Source organism: Dipodomys spectabilis, unplaced genomic scaffold, assembly GCF_019054845.1.
Source record: "Dipodomys spectabilis isolate Male_0828 unplaced genomic scaffold, ASM1905484v1 ptg000231l, whole genome shotgun sequence".
NCBI classification, from domain to species: Eukaryota; Metazoa; Chordata; class Mammalia; order Rodentia; family Heteromyidae; genus Dipodomys; species Dipodomys spectabilis.
In genome coordinates, this window is record NW_024870908.1 from 459,110 (window position 1) to 469,370 (window position 10,261).

The window sequence follows — 10,261 nt, forward strand, 5'->3', positions numbered from 1 at the left end:
AGACAGCTCTCAAGTATTATCGGGCACTGAGATATTAGTTTAGAGCAGGAGGAGGAGTCTTAGAGAGCCTAAGCCAGGGAAATAAAGACAGGAAGGGACAGGATCTGATTCAAATAAAAAAAATATTAGAGGAGCCAAACTTGACCACTGTGATTGAAAGAAGTAGGAGTTGAGAGAACAGGAAGAAAAGGGTGAGTAGGTACGAAAAGATATTCCACAATTAATCTATCCACAATTCTATCTACATACCCACATAACACATACACACTCCCATGTTCTATTATGGACAGAGACTCTAACAAACTCATCAGCAAATACTAGTAACGTAGACATCTTTTGAAGGTTTTCTGGGAGCCCAAAAAAGATGGCAATAATTGAGGAACACAGACAGCATGCTACTGCACAGTCTTCAATACTCAGGGGTCTACCTACATCCACAACTCTGAGCACCACCCACAGGGATCTGCCTCCAACCCCTCCTGGCCTCTTGAAGTGGGGGCATGGCTGGGGTTTCTGCAGGAGGAGTGAAATTGCTGTCTCGTTAGGGTATTATTTACTTTGATGCAAAATTCCAGCAGCTGCAGCTCAGGCTCCATTGTTCACATGGCTGGGCAGGGAGCGTAAGGGGAATACCATTAATTTGATGGGGTTAGAGGAGGTGATTTCCAATTTGAATTATTCTCAAGTTGTGAAATGAGTCTGAGCCATTTTGTAAAACAGCAAGGAGTCAATGCTCCGTATAACCTTGATCTTTTCTCTTTTTTTAGAGTCCCAATGCCACAAAGAAAAAATTTTTTTTTCTTCCAGACCCATTATAAGGGGGTTAAAAAATAATAATGCCACCATCTTCCCACCCCCTTAGGCAAATTAGCCAGACAAATGTTAGCAAAGAGCTCTGCAGATGCTATTTACAAAGGGGAGAGGGAAGAAGATGCTGTGAAATAAATCATGCTGACAGTTCAATCAAAAAAAAACTCAGAATATATTATTCATACTGCTTCTCATGAGTTGGAAAGAAAGTGGACAGGGAGAGCCAAATATGTATGCGTGTGCTTTATTTACCCATAATAGCAATTTGAATTCCTACGGTACCTCTGCCTAATGAAATCGGCATGCTAAACTGACACAGCAGGCTTATTCGGTTCTTTTTTTCTCTTTCTTTTTCTTTCTGTCTTTCTTTCTTTCTCTTTCTTTTTCTTTTTTGAACTCCGACTCAGCCAGTACTAGTACAAGCACCAAGGATGAAAAGGTGAAAGCCGGGGACTGCTTGAAGGTTGAGTTTCAGTGGCAAATGAGGTAGGTGGACATATAGGAAAGCACTAAACACATGGATCTGGTCCATGATGATGCCTGGCAGAAAAGCAAACAAGTCTGCCCACAGAGACCATCCAAGGGGGCGACTTCAAGTTGAGAGGTGGGCAAGACCTGTCTGGCACAGATGACACTGAAGGTGAGTGACATGGAGGAGCCAGTAAAAGACAGCCCAAAGAGAAGGGGAGAGGGGAATCTCCAGGAAGCATGACTGGAAGTAATGGCTTGGAGTAGAGTTGGCTGGATGAATGCAGAGAACATGAAAAAAAAATGAATAGGTGAGTACTCAGGAGAAAGGTAAGACAGGTAGGAGGTGGTGTCTGAGACACAGGAAGGGTTTGGTCCAGCAAGACTCTAGTCTGGAGTTTGGCTTTTATTCTGCATGACTAAGAAGGCTCCTGAAGGGGTTTAAGCAAAGAGTGGCAGGACCTGACTTTAGCACAGGGAAAATACCTATACCCAACCTTAGTAACTAAGCACCAGGCTGAAGTCTACCAGGGGAGGGGAGAAAGAGGAAAGTATGTCCTGTTGATCTATCTTTTTAAGAGCAAGCAGTCTTGTCTAGTCAGGCTACTATAACAGATTGCTGTAGACGGTGTGACTCACGAGCAAACAAGTTTGTTTCTCACAGTTCCGGCTGCTGGGAAGTTCGAGATCGAGGTGGCAGCAGATTCGATGTGTGCCTCCTGGACTGAGGAAGGCCCTTTTTCAATGTGGCTCCACGTGGAGGAAGGGCAAAGACTCCTCAGGCCACCAATCCCACTCTTGCAGGCTCTGCCCTCACAGTCTACTCGCCTCCCCAATGCCTAGCCAATAAGGACTCAATGGGTAGCTCTTTCTGGGGTGCACCCATACTCAGACCACAACACAGGTACCATTCCTCTCTCACCTGCCAGGTGTGCTTTCCTGTACACAGCAGCTAGGCCCTTGGCTCCAGGTGGAGCTTCAACACACACACACACACACACACACACACACTTTAAGGATAGGTTCTCACTGACCTACTTCTTCCCTCCAGGACCACCTCCTACAGGTTCTACCACCTCCCAGAACCCTATTCAGCTCTGGGCCCATCAGTGCATTAGTCCATGGTGAAGTCAGAGCCCTTGAGATCCAACCTCCTTCCACAGACATAACCTGTGAACCCTGTCTCAGGGGCTAACCCTTCAACACCTGAACTCCCAGAGACCTTTGTAAGCCAAACCCTAATACTCCATCAGGGGCTATAATACACAGTCAATCTATAGCAACTGTACTTTATTAAGACTACCACCACCATCATTAGCAGAAAGATGTATCTGTGGCACTTTCTCCCACATCTGAAAGCTGTCTAGACCCCAAGGACCCCTGAGCTTTTCCATGTTTCTCCTCTTCCATGTTTCTCCTTCAGAGGGAGAAAGGTCATAAAAATGAAGTCTTTAGAAGGTCAACCATGCACCCCCCCCAAGCAAAGTAAAGTATTGCAACAGGGAGAGCTAGGGTGTGGGTGGTCTCTCTGACAGCTAGTTTTAAATACTTTCAAAGGAAAATGTGTTAGCCTCCAAGGAACTGTCTGTGTGCTGGCAGATTCAAGAGCGGAAGCAGAGCCCTGGTGGCCAGCTACACACAGGCATCTGATGAGCAAGTGCTTCTAATTTAAAGCCATTTTGCAAGGTACCCACAGCCTCAATGGGAAATCATGGCCATTCTCTGGAGAGGAGAGTTAATCACCTTACCAAGTACTGTGAACAGAGAAAACAAAAGAACTGAAGAGATGTTCATGGAGGGAGGGCCCTGAGTGGCATTTTCAGTGGGAGACCAATTTTCCTTCCTATCTACTTCTGCTGCACAGAAGAGACGCTGAGATTTAAGATGCTTTGAGATGTTATGTTGGTGGAAGGGGGCCAACAATGCCCAGCTCTATCCCACCTTTTCTTTTTCTTTTCCTTGTCAAAGGTTTTGATGGGTGACATAAACAAAGAATATTACCCAAATGGAAGTGAAAGCCACTTTGTTGCTAGCTGACCCAATTGATGCCCAGTGTTCCGGCAGTAGACTCTGGGAAGGCCAAGTTTCTAGAACAGGGACTTGATTACACACCTTGCGTTAACCTAACTCAAAATCTGACTGAACACACTGAAGAGGAGCTGTGGGTATCAGGACCCTGGCAGGTAGACTGCCTCCTGTCTATGGGGACAGAGGACAGGCAGAGCATGAAGAGGGTACAGCTGGTAACCTCAACTCAGCTATCAAGGAAGAGAAGAGGGAGCCTAGCTCAAAATATGTCCCTGGCTTTCAAGAAATGTGTCCCAGTCCCTGACTGACTAATCACATCTGCCTCTCTTCTTCCCTTGGAGATGGCTCACTGGCAAACATAGGGAATGAGTGAACATACAATGCAGATATAGAAAACATCCCTTCATTCATGTGTTGCGTCTTTTATCCAATGCAGCACATGCAAGAGTCAACTCTTGCCCTAGGGCTAAGTATGAGTATTGTCAAGATCCAGGCCAGACAAATAGAACCATCCTGACCCATTCCCCACCCTACCTCACCCCCCACCCCCACCCTCCACCCCCCGCTGAAGTCTTTGTCCAGCCTCTTCCATCATGTGCTCCCAGGTTTTGATCCATCTTCTGTCAGTTTCCACATGTCACTTAGCAAAGGATTCATCACTCTCTGGATATTTATCACATGTTTATGCTTTCCCTGGAAGCAGAAGTTGAGTAAAAAACCTTCCAGAAAATCCTCTAATGGAAGAAGGAATGCCTAATGGGGGAAAAAGCCCAGAGCAAGTCTTGCTCAGGTAGTCCATAGTCTATCCCTGATCTGACCTCCAGGAGAAGGTCTCTAGAACAGGCCTAGCAAATGCTTCATGCAATGGGTGTGATAGTAAATATTTGATAGTCTGGTGGGGTATGGGGGAAGGTGGTCTCCATAGCAACAACTCCCCTCAACCATTTAGCTCAAATGCAGCCACAGACACATAAATGAATAGCAATGGCCATGAGGTCAACAAACATTTGTCTTGTCCATTGATGTAAGCCTCATCTGGCATACTACAGGAGAAGCAAATGCAGCTACTGCTACATCCAGACACCACAGCTGGCTGCCCACATGCCCAGTGACCATGAGCACTGGATACTATTGGCTTGCAGATCCCCCAACACACACACACACACACATACACACACACACACACACACACACACACACACACACACGTGCAGAAAAATGCCCACACACAGCAGACACAATCACCTTGAAAGAAAGGTCAAGCTCCCTGCCTTACTGTCCATCAGCAGCCCCAGCCAATGGCTGATGGAGAAGCCAATCCTCCTGTCTCATGGATATATGCCATACATATATGCTGTGTATATGTGATATACATATATATCAGCTCCTGTTCAACACCAGAGCTAGAACAGAGCAGAGAGGACCTGCTGATTGAAGGAGAATGGAATCTTGAAAGACAGGTCACATTAGACAGAGCTGAGAAGAAATGCTATTCTTTCAGGTCTGGCTTGCTATGAGCATTTATACACACTGTCCCAGCTGCCCCAACACCAGTTCATTAGAAAACCACTTCCTCTCTCATCCTTCAAGGCCCAGGTTGGAAAGACCAGACACTGGCCTGAGTTAACTAACTCTCACCCCCTGCCTATGCCTGCCGCTACTTCACTAATTAGGTCCTGAATTTCCCCCTCTGACTCTGCCAATGGAATGCTGGCCCTGTGGAGGTAAATAACCTCCACCCCTCTGGGCCCTCTGTGATCTCTGCAACACACTGCCTGTGCATGTCAAACCTGTGATACAACATTTCAGCAGTCCCAGTACTGGGTTAAAGCAGCACATTGGAGAGACATCTGCCTTCACACCATCACTGGAGCCTTACTCACCATAATGAACCCAAGCATCAATGGAAGAATGGGTACAGATAATGTGGCGTGCATGCACACAGAGTGGTATGCAGACACCCTTCAGAGCTTTAGAGAGAGAGAAATAATACCATTTACAACAACATGGGAGACATTATGTTAAGTAAAACATGCCAGGAGAAGAAAGGTAAATTCCACAGGATCTTAATTAGATGTAGAATCTTAAAAAGTTTAGCATTTTTAAAAATAATCTTTTTTTTGGGGGGGGGAGGGTTGGTCGGGGCTTGAACTCTGGGCTTGGGCGCTCTCCCTCAGCTCTTAAGCTCAAGGCGAGCACTCTACCACTTGGCACCAGAGTGCCACTTCCAAAAGTTTGGCTTTTTTTTTTTTTTTTTCAGGCATAGTGGCACAAATGCGTATAATCACAGCAGGCTGAAGTAGGAGGATTTCAAGATAGAAAACAGCCTGGTCTACATAGCAAGAGCCTGTCTCTAAGTGAGTAAGAAATGAAGTAACCAAGCAAATAAATAAATATGAAAGTTCAACTCACAGAAGCAGAGTGTAGAATGCTCATTGGTATAGGTAGAGAGTGGGATAGGGAGATACCAAAGCAAAAACAAAAACAAAAAACAAATTTGTGCAGATCAGATGAAGAAGCCAAAATCTATTCTGCAGCATAGTGATTAGAGTTGATAACATGGTGAAAATTGTTAGGTCAGCAAATTCTACATGTTCTCAGTACATGTGCATGCACGCACGTGTGCAAACACACACACAAGTATGTGAGGTAGGTAATCTGCACACTATTTCTAGATTTAGTCATTCCTCAATACAAATATGTATATAAAACATCATGTTGTATACTGGATATATATAATTTTGTGTATCAATATATTCTTCAAAAGAAGGTCTCTATTGCCGTTTTCACTCTACATTTCTTCTCTTTTTTTTTGTCTCTTTTATTGTGAAAATACTGTACAGAGGGGTTACAATTACATGGGAAAGATAATGAGTACATTTCTTATCAAGCATTGTAGCCTCCTCCTTTGTTTCCCCTTCCCATCCCTTCCCATCCTCCCCCGCGCCCTCCCTCCCCCCCCACCCCCCCCCCCCCGCACCAAAGTTGTAAAGTTTGTTTTCGACATAACGACTTGTACATCTCATTCTACATTTCTTTTCATCCACGTTCTATTATAAAATTTTCCAAACTTGAATGAGAAGTTGAAAAGTCAACACAACAAATAAACTACTTAGCCTCGACAACTCTTCATGCTTCATAACCTACATTTCTTGGGCCATTAACTCTATGGGAAACAATGCCTTCTATGTACCTGGTCAGTGAGTTTTAAAAATATTTTGTAATCCTGAAAAATGGCATAGAAGATGCACGGGGAGAGGGGCATGCTGCAGCTGGATCCCCCACTACTCAGTCACTCATGATGCCACATCTATATCATGCACCAGGAATTGGGAGGTTCTGTTATTTCTGGGGACTCTGAGGCACTTGTGGGAAATGACTCCACAGAGCAGTGGCTGAAAGGAAGACTGAGCTACCATGAGAAAAAGAAAAAGGAAAAGAAAAAAACTCAACACAACTGTAGTCCGGTGGCCAACCTTCAAAGAGATGAACTCCAACAGCCATCTAGCCGGATCCCACTCTTCCTGGCCATACATCTCTGACACTGCCACTATTAGTGACTGGCCTCAGACGCTTGCTGCCTTGTATGATCTGAATTGATCCAGTAAAGAATTCTCTGAAAGGGACCATTACAATGATTTATAGTCTAATTTTGGCTGCTATAGATTCCAAGTCAGAGTTACGGCTAGGGAGAACGAGAAGGAAAAAAACCCACAACCCACAAATCCCCCCCTCACTTGGAATTCAGGCAAAGACTTCAGTATTGATAGAGAAGCATGACTGACTGGGCAATGTCATATTTTCTAAGTTTACAGCTACCACTCCTGGTTTGGGGTTGCCATAGAAACTGAGGGCCCACAAGGGTAGGGGGAGAGGGCTCTGAAGACCTGGAACTACAAAGGAAGGCTGATTGATAGGTTTCCTGAACACTGCTTAGACATTTCTGTGCCATGAGCCTGATAACATTCATTTATTTATTAAAATACATGTTGAAACACCAGCTTGTCTCTGGCCTGAGCATTTCATTCTAATCTCTGCTGTTAAGGAATTGTTAACAATGTCTTAACAACAGATAGGAATGGAAGGCAAATCCCATTTGTAAGCCGGGTGCCATTTTTCTGGGGATGGTGTGTAAAGGGCATGCTGGGTACATAATTAGGCTAATTTGGTGTGATAGGTCATGTCAGTCTTCCCCATTGGACATGCATGGGTTTGAGTTAAAGGCACAGCTGATCCCCAGTAAAGACTCCTGTTCTGGGCTGCAAGGGGTTCCACCAGGACTGTGCCCAGCTGTCTCTAGCCTTCCATCTTCCATGTGCTAGTAGCCTGGCCTGTGCGCATAGCCATTTGTCTCTGCAAAGAGTGGTGATCCTTGGTATCCCAGGGTGATCCAGCCTGGGAGCTCCCCCACAGCTCTGGTAAAGACAGGCTTGATCTGAATCTGTCTTGCTACTTGCTAGTGTGTAGCTGGAAAAACTTCTTAAGCCTCAGCTGGCCTCTTGTTGTGAATGGGATCTGAAGGCTCAGGTGTGGAAGGCGTGGTTCCAATCCATGCCCAGATGTGTGGCTTTAGGAAATGACTGAGTAATGAGGGCTGTGGCCTCATCAGTGGATTTAGCCACTGATGGATTCATAACTTGACGGCATGATTGGGAGGTGGGGAAAGTAGGAGGTAGGCCCTGACTGGAGGAAGTGGGTCATTATGAGTGGCTCTTAGAAGGGTGTACTGTGTCCCTAGCCCCTTCTCCTTTTTCCTCCCCCTTCCCCCGCCCCACACAACCTCCAATGACTGTGAGGGTTTGCCACAAAGCAGACCGGATACCTCTGCCACCATGTGTTCTACTTCACCTCAGGCCCAAAACAATAGGGCCAGCTATGTTTTAAAGCCTCTGGAACCCTGAGCCTAAATGAGCCTTTCCTCCTACCAAGTATTTCTCTCAGGTATTCGTTACACAGCAAAGAGTTAGACTGGCACAGGCCCACTGATTCCACTCACTCATCTCAGATAGTAAGCAAGATATTCCCATTAACTTTCTACGCATCCAATTCTCACAAGCCGGTGAGATGAGAACTTCCATTCCACTTTGCAGAAGAGACGACCAAGGAATGAAGGGCCATGCCAAGGAGCCAGGCGCCTCATGTCTGTTATCCTAGCTACTCAGGAAGCAGGGACGATCTAGGGGTCTCGGTTTGAAGCCAGACCAGGTAGACAAATCTGAGAGACCCTTATCTCCAATCAGCAAGCAAAAAGTTAGAATTGAAGGTGTGGCTCAAGTGGCAGAGCACCAGCCATGAGTGTAAAAGCCAGGCAAGAGCTCAAGACCCTGAGTTCAAGTCTTGGTATCAGAATAAAGGAAAGAGGGAGAGAGGGATAAAGGGAAGAACAGTAGAGAAAAGGAGGAGAGGAGAAAAGAAAGACAAATAGAAATGAGAGGTCACAATAGCTTCTAGGGTTTGGGGAGAATGGAATGAGAATACATCTAAACTGTGTAGCTCCAAGCCTGCCCAAGTAGCAGGTGGTTTTCCGTTAATGACTGCAATAAAATTGATCGCTCTTCCATAAATATTCTTGAGTGTGTGCTGCTAATTGCTTTGTGCTTATTGCTGGTAGCAGTAGGTAACTGGTTACTCTATTAACCATCCACTGCTCCTCATGATCACACTCGCCTAAGACTGCGAATAATCTCTGAGCAGGTGGCGGTCCTTATGAGAACATTAATCCTGCCTCCAGCCCCAAGAGACAAGCTTCACTGTCTCAGTCTGCCACAAGGAAGACCCTGAAGCTCCTAGAAAGAATGCACCAGCTAGAGGTCACACATCTGGTTGCAAGCATCGCTGGGGTTTGAACCTATACCTTGATTGCTACCATGAAGTTACCTAAGTGAAACCACAGGCCACACACTGAGGTGGGTCACACATGGTCCTTTATTCAGGCACATGCTCCATGAATTCCCCCCGCACCAATATCCCTAAGTGAGACATTCTCCAGGCTTGGCTTGAACCCCTTAAGAGAAATCCCTGTTCAACTAAGGGCAGTTTCATACTTAGGAAATCCTTCCTTCGACTAAGCCCAAATCAGCCATGACTTCCCTAGTTTGAATCTCCAGGTTGATGTAGCTAGAGTATCTTTCCCCTCGATGGTCAAGTTCACCGCACATCAAAATCTGTCACCAGGTCCATGTTACCAAGGTTCCCCTTTGGATCATCAACAATTCATCTTCTCATTCACCTATCTTTTTAGTGACCTAACCATTCACAATGATTAGTTGGGGTCCTACTGTGCACCAGGTAAAACTCAGCCTGTTTGAGGAGATGAAAAACAATGCATTAGGCTGTAGAGAACAAAGACATGAGAGGGGGGGAGGGGGAGAGACAGAGACAGAGACAGAGAGACAGAGAGACAGAGAGAGACAGAGAGACAGAGACAGAGAGACAGAGACAGAGACAGACAGAGAGGACTCTACTCTGTCGCTTGTCCCTAGCTGCTCCCTCAGCTTCTTAAAAGCAAGATTAAGAGCAGGAGCAAGGTCCTGACTTGAGCCTACAGGTTGGACATAAATCAGGCTCATCAGTATTTCATCCAGACCCCAATCCCTGAAGACATCTATGTCTAGATGTGTGTGTGTCTGCCATTGTCATCTTACTTAAACTGACAACTGCTTTCCCCAATTCCCTTCCTTGTAGGCTTCCATTCTGAAACTGTCTAAAATGAGACTCTGTAAGGGATTTTGAAGATGTGGAGCCACAGTCACCACCTTCAGCAGGCCCTGGATCTGAAGAATGAGGGACAGATGTCAGCCATTGCCCCTGGGGAGGAGGGAGGGAGTGGGTGTTGGTGTGCGTCTCTAGCTTATCCTCACTCTCCCCAGGGCTGCACCTAGCTTACCTTGCCCTTGGCCCTGATAACCAAGAGCCCTCCTGGTCCAACTACTTCAGGTGGATATGGCTGGACTCC